The 17262-nt window shown below is 37.0% G+C and overlaps 1 protein-coding gene across 5 annotated transcripts in view; it reads left to right on the forward strand.

Moving 5' to 3' along the window:
* The window catches only part of LOC141365356 (kinase D-interacting substrate of 220 kDa B-like), a 79634-nt gene that overhangs the window by 35738 nt on the left and 26634 nt on the right, over positions 1 to 17262 (forward strand). The window lies entirely within an intron of this gene.

Below are 17262 nucleotides of genomic sequence, written 5' to 3' on the forward strand. Positions count from 1 at the left end.
ATTGAAGACAAGGTTAAGAAAAGATTTACCTACTTTTATAAAATAATGTATATTAAAAAGATAGAAACCATGGTTTATATTAGTATTATTATACATTAAATAATGCTTATATTTACATTAAATAATAACTGCTTATATTTTGTAAGTATTGTTATACATTAAATGACTGCTTGTATAATAAATACTTAAAATTATATTAAATAACTGCTTATATTTTTTAAGTATTATTGTACATTAAATAACTGCTTATTTTTTAAGTATTATTATTATACATTAAATAACTGCTTATATTTCTTTTAAGTATTATTATACATTAAATAACTGCATATATATTTTAAGTATTGTTATACATTAAATAAGTGCTTATATTTTTTGAGTATTATTTTACATTAAATAACTGCTTATATTTTTTGAGTATTATTGTACATTTAAATAACTTCTTATATTTCTTTTAAGTATTATTATACAATAAATAACTGCATATATATTTTAAGTATTGTTATACATTAAATAACTGCTTATATTTTTAAGTATAATTATACAATAAATAACTGCCTATTTTTTAGTATTATTATACATTAAAAAACTGCTTATATTTCTTTTAAGTATTATTATACATTAAATAACTGCATATATATTTTAAGTATTGTTATACATTAAATAACTGCTTATATTTTGAAGTATTTATTATACATTAAATAACTGCTTATATTTTTAAGTATAATTATACAATAAATAACTGCCTATTTTTTTAGTATTATTATACATTAAAAAACTGCTTATATATTTTTAAAGTATTATTATACATTAAATAACTGCTTATATATCTTATATATTTTTAAAGTATTATTATACATTAAATAACTGCTTATATTTTTTAAGTATTATTATACAATAAATAACTGCTTATATTTTTTAAGTATTGTTATACAATAAATAACTGCTTATTTTTTTATTATTATTATACAATAAATAACTGCTTATATTACTATTACTATAAGTATTACTATACATTAAATAATATAATTTACACAAATATTGTGCTTTTTTGACTGTTAAAATAGCTCTGCGGCCCTCCGATGAAATGTAAATCTCAGAAAATGGCCCCAAGCCAGTTTGAGTTTGAGACCCCTGCCTTATTGGGTTAATATATACCAAAGGGAAACGATATGTTTATGAGAAAAAACTATTAATTTTATGAAATTATTTAGTGCTTTGTGTATTCATATACACACAAATTATTTGTGCAGATAAATTCAAATATGTCGACTCGACATGCCAGTAACGTAAAGTCTCATGATGAAACATGCATATAACAACTAGTCAATGCGATAACCAAGGAGTTTTGATGTTATCGACCTGCCTCCTTATTTTAACGTTCCCCAGTGATCTTTATGTTTTCATGGATATTTCCCAAACTTACATACAGTACATCAACCCACTGGAGTCATTAGTTTAATGATGAATGTATGTGCATCCACATGTGAGTAAATTATGAGAGAAGTTTCCTATTTGGATGAACGTTTTAAACCAACATTAAAATACTGTTTAGTGTAATTCTGCCACAGACCTGAAGGTGGCAGTAAGAAATCTCTGCTTGTCTGTACCTTAGCACATTTCCTGTACATCAAGATGTCTCATACTGTATGTGAAGCTCTGAAGTTTACTTTTAGTTGTTTACATGCAACTGTTAGACAGCAGGAAACATCCAGAAACACAACCGTATGATGCTCAGTCCCTGCCTCATTAACACACTGTCATTGGATGAAGACTTTAATAATTGTCTTAATATTTACAAACATGCAACACACAGTTTCTGCATCTGCTGGTGTATTCTCTCTAGATGCTTTTGTGCGTGTGTTTGTGTAGATGCTGTGAAGGGAAAATCGAGGCTGTTAAGGCTGCTGATGCTCAGCATTTGGCCTTTAAAGGTTGCTCTCTGTCACAGTGCACTAACATGCTGTGACTCCCGGGGCTATAGATGTGTCAGAGCATCTTAGTGTCAGCATCTGCTACCCCTCTCTCTGTCACTGTCTCTCTCTTTCTCTCTTTCCCAGCCCCCACCCATGATGCCCTTTAGCGCTTTGTCTCACCCGTGCTTTTTTCGTACCCCGAGATCGTCCCTTCATTTCCTCGCCTCAACAATAGTTTTACCGACATCTCGGTGCAGGTGGTCGACAGAGGGCTTTTATTTTTCGCTGTGGATGCTAAAATAGAGGCCTGTCATGTTGTTCTGTTATCTGTGACAGATGTTGCTTAGATAACAAACTGTCAGATGTGCTGGTGCTCTTCTTCTTCCTTCTGTTACACTTTTGAGGTCACATGACCACACGTTTGTTTCTGTTGAGGCACAGCGGCCATCAAAGCACAGGCCTGCGTGCGTCCGCCCCATATCCTTTTCGGGAGATGTCTTTTACTAAGCACATGGCCAAACGTATGATTTTGACCGTTATAGACGTGCTCACCCCCAGAAGGAATCTCCTAAACTCTGTAGATTTTTATTTTGGCATGGATTTAGAAATATTACATTCTTAACTTGAATATCTATATCTAAAAATCTTTATCTGTCACGCTCCCTGGTAGTGTCACTTTTTAGTTGACAACCTACTGTATGTGGTCCACACTGATTTTAAGTGACCAGTCGGAGAGATTGATGTTAGTGATTCAGTTATAAAGGTCATCTGACATTCTTGATCTTAGTCATAAAGTCCGGTCTTCTCTCTGTGTGACAGCCAATGGACTAAAACTATCTGTGTAAGTGCAAGGGTTTGTTGCCCTGTTTAGCTTGGTTTTCAACATCCTTCTCTTTTTTCGTACACACACACACACACACACACACACACACACACACACACACACATTCCTAGAAGAGAGAAGTGGCAAAAACCCCTTTTCGTAACATTGCTCCACGGTCGGTCATTATAAGGCTTTCACAGCGCTTTTGTCTGCATGTTTATTTACACGTTTTGTTCGGGCAGTTTACGTAAGATGAGTCTTATACAACCCAAACCACAATGTCAAAGTCAAGTTGGTCAACTAGTTCTTCAAGAGTTATTCGAGTCAAGATTGTTTTTCTTCAAAAAGTTGATTTTATAATGCTGAAAGTAAACTGAAAATAGTTGTAATGTGTCACCTACACTAATAAATAAAGGTGCTTAAAGATGCAGTGTGTAAATTTTAAAAGGATCTCTTGACAGAAATGCAAAATAATATTAAAAACTATATTATCAGCGATGTATAAAGACCTTTCATAATGAACCTTTATGTGTTTATTACCTTAGAATGAGATGTTTTTATCTACATACACCGAGGGTCCCCTTACATGGAAGTCGCCATTTTGGGCCGCCATGTTTCTACAGAAGCCAAATGCGGCCCTCCAATCATCTTTATCTTGCCCGCTGTTAATTTTGTGTGATTTAAAACTTTAGCGTGGTTACTTTTACATTTCCACTGTACATAAGACACGACGGCTGATACGCTGGAAAAAGCAGAAAGGGGCTGCGTGGGTTACCAACCATCTGCCAGTGCGTAATTATCGGATCCGCATTTGACACACGTGATGTATTTCATTGTGTTCCAATCAAAACACTGTGTGCACTTTATCAATAACACTTGAATCCTTTAAAAACAATTTATTACTGATAAGTAAATTATTAACTATAAATATATTCGTAATTTAAGGCTCTTGTGCTGCAATGAGCTTCTCTTCCATGTTGACACGGATTTACGATTAAACTAAACGTTTATTACGACTGCCACTGGGGGAGAACTCCGACAGACGCTTACGAATGTAGTACAATGGAAAGGAAGTTTAGCCTATATATCTTTAAAATATTAAAAAAGAAAACGTGAAGTGCAATTTTAGTCATCAGGAGAAGAGTGTTTGGGAATACTTAAAGGATTACTCCATTTTCTTAAAAAAATCCAGATAATTTACTCACCACCATGTCGTCCAAAATGTTGATGTCTTTCTTTGTTCAGTCGAGAAGAAATTATGTTTTGTAAAGAAAACATTCCAGGATTTTTCTAATTTTAATGGACTTTAATGGAACCTAACACTTAACACTTAACTCAACACTTAACATTTTTTCAACAGAGTTTCAAAGGACTCTAAACGATTCCAAACGAGGCATAAGAGTCTTATCTAGTGAAACGAGAAAACGATAAAAAATATGCACTTTTAAACCACAACTTCTTGTCTATCTCCGGTCCTGTGAAGCGCCAGCATGACCTCACGTAATTGTGTAGTGACGTAGAAAGGTCACGTGTTACATATATGAAACGCACATTTGCGGTCCATTTTAAACAATAAACTGACACAAAGACATTAATTAGTATCATTCCACATACAACAATGTCGGAACGGTCCTCGTAGTTTCGCATTCGTCCTCCGTGACCTCTTGACGTGATGACATATTGTATGAGGTCGCGCTGGTGCATCACAGCACCAGAGATAAACGAGAAGATGTCAAAGGTTCTTTCAAAAGAACCATTTTTTAAATACCTTTTTATCCTCTTGTTAAGTCATGACGTGAGAAATACTGCTTCCGGGTCCAAGCCTTTACTCATTTCAATAGAGGATGTTATTTAAAAAGATGTTTATGAGCACTAATTATTTATATAACACATTGTGTACATTGCAGTTTCCAGACTGACAGAATTACAGACAGCAATATAGTAATAATTCGTAAAAAATCCATGTCCTTGAGTCCATGTCTGGTCATCTCGAATTTCTTTTTTGGAGATAAAAATTAGGATCTGATGTTATTTTGCTTTATAATACGAGTGTGCACTGCATGGCGTCAGACGTAACAAGAATAATTTTAAACTTTAAAGTTTTTACGAAATTTATAGCAGTTTAAATTTATTGTAATAAATAAAATTATATAGTATTATTTTATACATAAAATTATCAAAATTAGGTTTGTGTTGGTTTGCTGTGAGGTTTGCTGCATACTCTTGTCACAAGTTAATAAATTACAGTCACTGCATTATTATTAAATGGTTTTAAAATATGAAAACTACATTCTTAGACCTTTCCAACAATATATAGTTTGTTGTGATAGATTAACATTTACATGCAAAATATTGAAGTAAACTCAGGTGTCCTGCTTACGGGACAGCCCCAGTTAACGGGTTAATGTTCATTTAACTTTGAACAAACTTTTGCCAGTAAATATCATACATTTTAAGTTACTGGCAAAAAGCTGTCAGTAATACTGTTGTTTCTACAGAATTCTTTTTTTTAAGTGACCTTTGATGTACTAATATGCACCCTTTAGGTACAAATGTACTTTTTGAAAAAAAAAAGGTACCGTCCCAGTGACAGCTTCTGTACCTTTATTTACGAGAGTGTATTATGATGGACCTATCAGAAGCAATAATTTGAGATTGTAACTACTTCGAAATGTTAATAGCTTGCTAACACACATTTTTATAGACACAAACATCTGAAGGTAACTCCTTTGCCCCCCTTGGGTACTAAGGTTTGTTATCGCCACATCAACGCATAAAAGCACATCATGTACGACTGCGTGCTTGCAATTCATTCGCCAGGGATTTGAGAACTTGCACAGATTGTTTCTGGTTTAATACAACACAAATGAGTGTTACCTCTTATATTGCCTGTAGTATGGAAACAACTGTCTGGTCTCAAAGCGAGCCAGTCCTTTAATCTGCACCAGAATGTGAATAATCTGTTAATAACATCAGCTTGTTTTATGATTAACATTGAGACTTTGCAGGCTAAAGTAATCCGTCCAAGCAGCGTCACACAAAGATTACTTTGTCCTTAAGGTACACTGGGTTGTTTCACACTTTTATTAACCACCTAAACCAGACACAGTGCATGTGGATGTTTACAAGTGTTTCCTGCACGGCTATCTACAGCACCACAGCAAATAAATGTTGTGTCTGTAGTTTGACTTGAATGCAGATGAGATAAAAAAGATGTGATATATATAAGAAATAAATAGCAAGCTTTTCTATTAGCCTTTCACAAATAGCAAATTTTTTAATAAATACATTTTCTGAAGGTCTTTGTGCTTTCTATAGTAGATAGAAAGAAAAAGTACAGTCATCCTGTTCAAATGGTATAAAACTGTCAGAGTTTTTTAAGTCTGTGTATATTTCTTAAAGGAAAAATACAAATTACTCCTGCTAGACTGACGCCTCCTTGCCAACAACATTTAGTCAAATTGCAAGGAAAATGTTTAGCAAATTGCGTTTCTGCCAAACTTCTGCTCTTTTCTCTGTTACACTCTTTCAATCTTTTTGGACTTGTAGTTCAGACTTGAAGAAATAGGATCTTGCATGTTTGTGACTAGTTATCATATGTGACTTTCGTCATGAGACACGCAAGAACCAATGAGATTGACTGTGCCGCTGTATTTGAACTTATTACACTGATGTGTATGTTTCTATCCACCTTATTTCTGACGTAAATGCGGGCTTCGCCATCTTTGAGCTCATATGGGTAAAACTTTCAGTGAGCCACTACAGCTATTGGTAGACCTATTGCGAGGGATACGAGTTTGCCGTTTTGACTGCACTGTAAAAAATACTTTGCTGCCTTAAAATTTTTTGTTGAATCAACTTAGATTTACAAGTAATTTCAACTTATTATTTATCTTGACTAGAGATGAGTTGTTATAACTACAGGTGAGTTGTTATAACTTATACATTTAAGTTGACTTTTCTCAACTAAGTTGTGACAATTCATCTTTGTTGACATGACTTGTAAATCTGAGTTGATTTAACAAAAAAATGTTAAGGCAGCAAAGTACTTTTTACAGTGTGGCATTTTAATGCTTATTATGAAATCCAGAAAGACAGGCATAACTTGTGCAGTTAGGGGTTGCCATATTAACTGAAACAAACGCAGTAAATGTCTACAAAACATTTGTTTTAACTATAATACATGCACAAGAGCTAAATGTGTATGTGTCGCACGTGCATACTGTATCCACACCAGTGGCAGCTCGTGAATGCACTTCCGAGGATGCGCTAATTCAAAATAAGTGTTCGGATTGTCACGTGTGTGGTTCCCTTTTCCAAAATATGTGTCATGCGTGTAGAGAGATCCTGTGTGCATCACGTGTTTTGTTAAAATAAGTGCCTGCTGGAGACACGTCAAAACCGTTTATGGTAAAAGAGACGCTCACGTTCCCTAAATACACGCAACACACTCCCTTAACAGTAAACTCTGATTACGCATGAGATTGTGCGAGTATCTGGCACACGCGAGCGTCTCCTTTCAAGTTCAAGTTCAAGGCAGCAGGCACTAATTTTGGCATGACACGTGATGCACACACGATCTCTCAAAGCGCAGAACATATATTTTGAAATGACAAACCACACACATGACAAGCTACATACATGTTGTGACGAACTTCGCATCGTGCGCTTCAAAAAAAGAAGTCACCAGCCGCCACTGATCCACACATCCATCCAGTAAAACCTTTAATAGAAACTGATAGTAAACAATCAATACAATAATTATTCAAAAACAACTAATATTATGCTGATAAAATATGCTGATTTAGCTGGTTTATTTATTCTGCTTCTATATATTACTACAAATGAGATTACAGTACAGAATATATAGCCTACGACATAAACTGCTTATTAGTTAATGTTTATAATAGTTTGTGATGTGTTTGCGCATAACGTTACTTTTGTTATGTTTTAAATTATTTTTTTTAAATAAGCAAATAATTATATAAGCTCATGTCTTATCTACTGCATAATAATATTTCCATAAAATGAAAACAATACTGAATACATGTAATAGTAGTTTAATATGTTTATTATGGTTTGTTTAAATAACTTACAATGTGTTGAATGAGAAGCATAAGTTACTGTTGCTGTCGGATCCCGTGAAGCTTGATGTGTCGCCATAAAAACAAGTCGATTAAAAATTGCAGTTTAAAAAAACCTCACACCAGGGACAGTTGTGACATTTTAAACCATCACCTGAAAAGGTTAAAAACAAGAAGTCTCTGTATATTTGCACCTAAAGAGTTCATATTAGTGCATCACAGGGACATAATTGTACCAAAGAGAGCTTATTAGTACTTGCAAGATGCATATTAGTATCTCAAAGATACATATCGGTTTGGTTCCAAAACGCAAAAAATCCATTTAGACTAATTTTGGTAAAAATGTGTTTTCTATACCAAGAAATTGACCAGATAAAAACTACTATTTTCTTTTACAAACTTTCAAATAGCATCTTTAGGTTATAATAACATTAAAAATTCGAATCCATAATTTGATTTTAAAAGATTTATTATAAAAAATTATGTTTTTTTTCAGAAAAATGCATTAAATCTATTGAATCAATATATAAATGTGCATTCATCTTTGCCATGTTATATTCATTTAGTTGACTAGTGGTATATACTGATTAAAAAGCATTAATGGCATTAATCAAAACACTTACTTTGTCATATTAAGAACAATGTCATTGCTGCTATCATTCTTTGGATGTCGTCGCTGAACATTTTTGAAGCGATCAGCTGTAAAATGTTTTGGTCCTGCTCGATTTTCCATGACTTAAAGTAAAATAATGGAAAGTTTTTCATAAGATCTGCTGGGGTCAGTGTGTTAGCATGCAGAAGCTTGATGCTGTTGGGAGAACAAGCAACAGCTGGCATTTTTCCTTCGCCGAGTGCCTTTCGCATAAATTATTCGATTTTGATGGCTTACGTTTCTTCCTCGCCACAGAAAACCACCACAGGTTTATCAATGCCATCAAAAGTATTATTTTGTTTTTGTTTATTTGTTGATCACGAAGTACAAAGTAGATGAGGAGATGAGGAAAACTAGGATTCTGTTTACAATGCATGGAATGGTGCGCTCTGATTTGTTAAGCGGATTTATTGCATTCTGCAGAGAAGGAGGACTGACGTTTGTCGCGTTTTGAAAAAAAGGCGTATTTGTTCCTCAGACGTTGCACAATAAACGTGACATCCGACTATATTAATTATAAATCGTGAATGAAAAGTGAGATTGGAACGAATGTCCGTTAGTGAACTAATTGTATACACTATTTATATCGTAATTCGGTCAGAAATGTCAAGATTGTGAGATGAACAAATTGTTTTGGATTAAAAGGCTTGGATATTCCATTTCCTTGGACTTTTGGGGATTTAAGAACAATTTGTTTTGGACAATTTCACCGAAGCGGATTAAGGGAAGATTTTGAAGGTAAGAAAATATCCTAAATCGGTGCCGCCCGGTTCAGGTAACTAACAACTAGATTACAGTTTTATGACTGCTAAAAATCATATTATGCTTTGTGTGTGCGCTTAATGGAATCCCGAAAGTCTAAGCTTTACAACGATGTGCTGCATGACCGTATATTTAGAAGATTTAATGCTTCAAAGTTACAATGATGTAATGCAGCCACAAGTGTAAGGGAGGGGGTGTGCCGTGTACGGCACAGTGTTCCCTATCAGGTTAAAAAAGTACAGCTTTGTACCTAAAGCGTTCATATTAGTGCCTCAGAGCCATATAGCTTATTAGTACTTTAAAGATACATATTGGTACCAAATTAATACATGTATGTATCTATTATGGTACACATTACAACCTTTTTAAAGGGTACAGCCCCAGTGACAGCTGGGGTGCATATTTCCACCATTTTTTTTGTACAGTAAGGGTGAGTAAATTATGTGAGAATTTTCCTATTTGGGTAAACTATTTCTTTAATGGTCTCCCCTCTGTATGTTTGTAAAACCATGAGTCATGGATGTTTTTGGGTCTTTGTGGCTATTATTTCAGGTTTAGAATGTTTCATAGTGAAACTCATTCTGGCCATTTCGCCATAAAAAAGAAAGCAGACGGAAGTCCAAATGGAGAGAGAGAAAAAGAGACAAATGTTCTGGTGCCCATGATCTGTATTCAACTTTTTGAGCAGAGTCAGGTCCACTGAGAGTTTATTTATGGCTCTTTGCTCCGGTTTTCGCTTGTTACGAGGTGTGGCCCGCCGAGCCGGTTCTGTTCCGACATCTGGTGTCCGGCATGTGCCAGGACGGTATGACAGAACCCGAGTGGGCCGGGTAACATGCCCAGTAGCCCCTTATCAGTCGGCTCTGGCCCGGTAACATATGTCCCCTACCCCCCTGCTCTGAAAGGGGCCCTTGTTAATTAACCCAACAGGAGAGTTGGCGTAGCGTGCTGCTCCGGCTCAGCCAATCGGCGGGGAGACCGAATGTGAGAGCGTAGGAACGAGGACACGCCCCCTCACCTTTCCATCCACACTTCCCTCACCTCTCTCTCTCAGTCTCCTTCAGCACCGCAGCAACGTGCCAACTCTGTGTGACATTCACCGGTGGAAAAAGTGCACGAAAAGCCTTCCGCTTTCAAAAGCCTTGTCCCTCTCACAATGCTTCCTGTCACAATGCTCGGCTTATTCATTGTGGGAACAATTGCCTCTCAGTGCTGGCTTCCAAATCCAGGATTTGCGGCGATTTCACCGAAACTTTCTAACTAATGACACTCGAAGTGAATACGTGGAAGGCTATTGGAGCTAATTAGACAGGCTCTTCTCCCAAGTACTGAAACATTAAGATGACATATCGTTCATTCAGGATTACTTTAATTGGTACAATTATTGTAATTTTAGTCGCAATTACGCTCAACGATAAAAGCGCCTTCTGAAGCGCATTTATGTGATTTTCCTTTATGTGAAAAGCCTAATAAGCCTTTAAATAATTCTTCTCCAAAGCAGACGGCTTCCTTTATTCTGCTCTTTTGAACCTCTTGCTTTTGAGTTGGGACTTCTCGCTTTCCTGTCGGCTCCGCGTTGACGATTTGTATTTTTGTCACGTACCATTCTTGTCTCCGGCATCTCGTTGTGCCACTAACAACCCTGAGGTGTTTTCTTCTCTGCTCTTGGAGGGAAGCTATTGTCCACGAACCTGATGCTTCAAGAACTCTTCGGTGGACGAGGTAAACTACTGTAAGTAATTTAAAAGTGCAGCCTCTATTTGCCAAGATGCCCACAGGCCCTCAAAATCATTAGGCTCTTGAAAATCGCATCTATGTCATCTATTTTCTAAGATAGAAAGTGCATTTATTGGGGGCACAAAGTGACCTTGTGACGGCTGAGATGAGTTTGAAACTAGGGAAGAGGCTGAGGGACTTAAGGGTACTCTGATGCTTTTCGGATTGCTGCTGTAATGGTCTATCGAGCCATTTTCTGGCCCATTATTGCGAATAAAGGAAAAGCCATCATGCCAGCTCACAAGTGTCAAGGCCCATTAATTTTTCTTTAACCATTCCAGCGGATTGAAAGCATTGACATACAGAACTCTTAAGGTGTTATGTCAGCAAATCCGAGGTGCTGAGATTGGCTGGGGAAAACGTGGGTGTAAAACAAAAGAATGTACTCAATAACCTGTCAGACGTGCGGTTAAGACTGGAAGTCACACGTGATGAAAGATGGAGTATTACCAACAGCTTTGCACAAAGAGCAGAAATGGGCCTGTTTAAGCCCTTAAGGTCCTAACAACCATCCTGGAACAAAAAGATCTCATAGATTGACTATATAAAGGGTGAGGAATAAAACATAAGACGTAGGATAAATAGCATCACCTGTTAACCGGGGATTCATGGATGATGGGCTGCCGAATTAGCTTTGGTAAGGGATTTTATGAAGTATTACACTCCTCATCATCATAGTCTATTGAGATTGATCTTCATGTAATGGTCATTTCTAGATTGTTCCTTACTGTTTTTGTTATAGTTTATGGAAGGTGAATGTATCCCTGTCTTGGCTGAAGACACAGAACATACTTTATTATTTTGAAGGATGTGATTGAAATAAATCTGCTCTAGATGTTTGACCCATGGTTGTATAAAAATAGAAAATCGTCATATTGACCATGTTCCTCAAACTACTAAACTACTGCTAAAATTCCTCTTTCTGTTTCCTGTGAAGCTTTCAGTAACAAACATCATTTGACATCTTTCCATTGTGTTCCAGTTGGGACAGGTCTCAGCTTTCATGAATTAAAAAAATAAATCAGATAGTTGTTGTTTTTTGGGCCAGACGCATTTATTTACAGATGGGTATACTTATTATGGCCTGCCAGTTTAGTAAGTTTTGCTATACTTCAGTTTCTTGGTTAACATTGTTCAGTCCATTTTGATTGAACTGAACAACAATAGACGCTTTGATAGAAATGGATACAGAAGTTTAACCCAAAACCCAATCAGATCTCAAATAATAAAAAAAACTCTAGCATCTTAAATATATATGAGGGGGCAAGTTCACCTAAACGTTTTAAACGCGGCTGAAACGCCAGGCGGACGCTGACTGTAGGTGCTTTCCAGCGTTTTTTTAAACTAAGCACTTTGGTTGCTATGATTCTGTACTTATGTTTTGTTTATCAGTTGTTGAACGATGCGCCGGTTGGTTGTTGTGATATTTGTCCCACCCCTCCTCCACTGTGATTGGACGGCCGAGTGAGAAGTGACATTGATGAGCTAAGTGTTTCACCCATAGACTGTAAAAAAATATTAATGTAGTGTCCGTGACATCACCCATTGGTTTGTGAAAAGTGTTTTTGAAGCTTAAAGTAGGCGTTGCCTGCTGTCGCCATCTTGGCCGCGCTTCACTCGCAAATAACCGAAAATGGGTAAAGAGGCGGGACATGGGTGAAGCTGAGGTGGCTGGTTGCTGAAACCACACCCGCCTAGATCGATTCTAGTGACAGGAGTGGCTGTTCAACCGACACTCAAGTGGCCACGCCCTTAATTATGCAAAACTTTAAGGCTTCATATAATTTAAACGGACGAGTTACAAAAATATTCACCCCCCTCATAGTTGTCATGAAGGGCAAAATTAGCTATATAGACCAAAAACACTTTTTGTACCAGGCTGTAAACATATTATTTTCTACTGTAAAGTTGGGCATTTTAACATGGAGGTCTCGCTTTTGGAGCCAGCCTCTAGCAGCCAGTCGATGATTTGCAGTTTAAGTCACTTCCGTATTGGCTTCATCGTAGAGATTGAAAGATTGCCCCTCGGTTTCACCCAAAGTTGAAAATGTTTCAACTCTGGGCGCTTAGCACTGATGAACCCAACTCGTTGGGTGGGTTGTTTTAACCCATTTTTTTGATTAGATTTAAACATTTTCTGGGTGAATTTAACCCAACGGCTGTGTTTGTCCATTTTTTAGCCCAGTGGTTTTTAAACTGGGGGCCGCGAGATGGTGCCAGGGGGGCCCCAGTTTTATGACATTTCATGAAATACATTAATATATCATGAATTCTTTGTAATTAAACCTAAAAAATAAGGTTATTAATCAAAAGCACTACTTTTTTGTATAATTTAATGTTTTTTTTATTAAAATGTTGAGTTTTAGAACAGTTTTTTGTCACAGATTTTCTTTGGGGGGGTGCGAGGGGAATGCACCGTACACAAGGGGGGGGGGGGGTACGCTGAAAAAGTTTGGGAACCACTGTTTTAGCCATCATTGGGTTAAAAAAGAACCCACAATTTGTGTAGCCCCCATTTGCATATTTTCTAGTAAAATTACATTCTAGTATATTCTAGTAAAATTAAATTGAACAAATGTAATAAAATATTTAAGAAATTAAATCAAATAACAATACAATTTTATCTTCTTGTAAAATAATGAATATGTTTGCAAAATTATATTCATGTTTATATTCTATATTATAATCAAATTACCATACCCACCAAGCACATCTGTCAATTCCAGGTATAAGTCGGCACACCAGAGGCAAACATGCTTTTGTTGTCTGCTTGACTGAGCGCCTGGCAGCTCTCTACCAGGGGGGCACTGATGGATGCCATAACTTCTCTTGCCAACCCCCCAGTCCCATCTCTTTTAGCACCCCACTGGCCGACACCACCCACCCATCATATGGAACATGTCGACTTGAGCTGCTGACGGCAACTGTTGTTCTTTTCATGGCGGTAACATTGACTCTCCTTATGTTGCTCAGATTATAAATTTCTGTTTGTATTTTGCCTCTCTGGGCACCTTATGGAAGGGATGGGTGGAACTGATGCGTTTTGGCCTCATTGAAAGTGCCCCTAAACTGTCCACACAAGGGTGGCTGTATGCAAAGTCAAGTGCCACATTCAGTTCCCGGCCAAAGGGGAAATAGTGGGAGAATTATGCTCTTTCCCGTCAGCTGCCGTGTGTGGGAGTCTTTGAAAAAGAAGAAGAGGAGGAAGAAAAAAGAGCTAAGCTTTGAGATCGATTAGCATTTGGATAAACCCAGCGAGAATCCTCTCAAGAGCCCAATATAGAAGGCGGCCGCCCCGCAAGCCCGAACGACGCAACACGGCCCAAGTCAATAGAGCTATTGTTTGAAGTGACTTTTTGGTATTTTTGATCTTCTTTTTCTTTGTGTGTACATTTAAAATCTTGAATGGCACAGTTTAACTACCTTTGATCCCAGTGCTTCCATTAAAAGATGAATGATAGCACTTTATTTCCAGTTGCAATTTACTCTTGTAGAAAAGGCCTAGAATGTCAAAAGTAATTGCTAAACAAATCACTTGATGTTTAAGCAAACGTTTTTTTTCCCACCAACTTCAAAAGCAGTTGTTATAAAGAGAAGTAAAGGTTGTGTAAGGCTGAAGAAAGCTTTGCCCTTCCTGTGGTGCGATGTTACATATACATGTGTGTGTGTATACAGCACAAATGCTACCACTCAGCTGTGATGCTAATGCGGGTGATGTAAGTTTAAGTCTGGCCCCCTCTCAATCCTTTTCTCATCTCTCTCATGTAACCCAATAAAAATGAAACCTTCCCCAACACATTGATTTGTCTATTTAAGAGCGAAAATTTCCCTGAAGGCCTGCAGATGTGTCTCTGCCTCCTCGTCTGGTTCGTTTTGTTTTAGCCAGTCATTGGAATGACATCGTCATTCTGGTGTGTTTATGGACGCCTTGAATGTTTCAGTCTTAGTGTTGTGTTTGGACGTGGGCTGCGTCGGGTGTTTGCGCTGTCTCGCTGCACGCCAGATTAAATACAGTTTTCTCATCTACGGCTCCCTGAATGGTTTCAAATGTATGAGCGCGTCTATTTTTGTATTCCATAAACAAGTAGATGACAAACATCTCTATTTGGAATTACGTAATTACAAACCCATCATTATGGAGGTCTAATTTAAAATTGCTAGTGTGAATAATTGCCATGGTGTAATGGCGACACTGTGAGCGATGCTTACCTTTGCGAAATTTGCCGCCACAATGTTAGGGTGTTGTGGGTGGTTGCCAGGGCATTGCTGTGTGGTTCCTAAAGTCTTCCAAGTGATTTTTAATGTGCTGCTATGAGGTTGCAATGGTGTGCTTTGTGGTTGCTTACTGGCGCAAAGGAGCCAGTCCCCTAGACTATATTCAGTTGCTTAGATATGGCTTGGGTTCTTTCTTTTTAAGATTTTTATGGCTAGTTTATTGGAAAAATCTTTTGAAGCAAGATTCATCCTTCATCTCATTCATTCAATGCATTTTTCTGTGTCAGTCTATTATTGTGGTAAAATCTATTTAGGATTTACCCACCCTTAAACTGCATGTACAACCCAAACTGTGGTTGGCTGCTTAACATCTCTTCCTGTCTAAGTGGGCGGTACTTGGCTCGAATGAACTGTGTAGCTAGATTTTTAACTTGCGGTCTAGTGAGCACCGTAAATTAAGATCGGTACCCAGAAACATCTCTCAGACACATAACTGGAAATGAAAAATTCCTGGTTTTGAATCAAACTTAAAGTCCACATAAAATCTAAATTCAACTTTTTTCAATTTAAATAATACAATATGTTAGGCTTAAAGGAAAACACCACCGTTTTTCAATATTTTACTATGTTCTTACCTCAACTTTACGAATTAATACATACCTATCTTTATTCAATGCGTGCACTTCATCTTTGTACAGCACGTTGTGAATGTGTTAGCATTTAGCCTAGCTTCATTCATTCCTTAGGATCCAAACAGGGGTAAATTTAGAAGCCCCCAAACACTATGCTTTCCCTATTTAAAGAATGTTACATGAGTAGTTACACGAGTAAGTATGGTGGCACAAAATAAAATAACTATACTGTATGGCGGAAGAGCACTCAGTTTGCAGTTTGCTACAACGCACACCAATAACGGGTGCTCCGGTCCAGCGCTATACCACAAAGCGGATCATATTTGCGAATCTGCACCGAAAACATTGTGGAGGAGATCAAGTTGTAGGTTATTAGTATATAATGGCTTTATATTTTATTTGTTCATCACATTGTCGCTATTGTTAAACTTGAGATGTCTTTAAGTATAGCACATTATTCTAACTACTGTGCTTATTCCGATTATTCAGGTCAGACTACTATGTCTCATTTTTAAAGCTTGTCAGGCCCAGTCTTTAACTTGATAAAAGTAAATGCGATACCCATATCGCAGAGTTGCGATAACTTAAAATTATTTTACGTGTCTATCATTTGTGTATTGCGTGTTTAGATTGTCCAAATTAGATCGATCAGAAGGGGCCTTACTAAAATACCCACCTAGTAGGTCTTATACTGTTATACTATTGGCTAGACCGCGGGCGCAAAGAGCGGAAAATAAATATGGCAGGTACGCAAAATGGTACGTACATTTTTTTAGCCTGAATTAGATTTAAAGGATTAGTCAATTTTCTTAAAAAAAATTCAGATAATTTACTCACAACCATGTCATCCAAAATGTTGATGTCTTTCTTTGTTCAGTTGAGAAGAAATTATGTTTTTTGAGGAAAACATTCCAGGATTTTAATACTTAACAGTTTTAATGCAGTTTAAAATTGCTGTTTCAACGCAGCTTCAAAAGACTCTAAACGATCTCAAATGAGGCATAAGGGTCTTATCTAGCGAAACGCTTGTCATTTTTGACAAGAAAAATAAAAAATATGCACTTTTAAACCACAACTTCTCTTCTTCCTCCGGTCCTGTGATGCGCCAGCTTGACCTCACACAATATGTCATTACGTCAAGAGGTCACGGATGACGTAGCGAAACTACGGCCCAGTGTTTACAAGTGTGGAAAAAGATGACCGTTCCGACGTTGTTGTATGTGAATGATAGTAATTAATGTCTTTGTGTCAGTTTATTGTTTAAAATGGTCCACAAATGTGCGTTTCAAATATGTAACACGTGACCTTTCCACGTCATTACGCAATTACGTGAGGTCGCGTTGGTGCGTCACAGGACCAGAGGAGGACGAGAAGTTGTGGTTTAAAAGGGCATATTTTTCTTGCA

The sequence above is a fragment of the Misgurnus anguillicaudatus genome, chromosome 7 (assembly GCF_027580225.2).
Source record: "Misgurnus anguillicaudatus chromosome 7, ASM2758022v2, whole genome shotgun sequence".
Taxonomy (NCBI): Eukaryota; Metazoa; Chordata; class Actinopteri; order Cypriniformes; family Cobitidae; genus Misgurnus; species Misgurnus anguillicaudatus.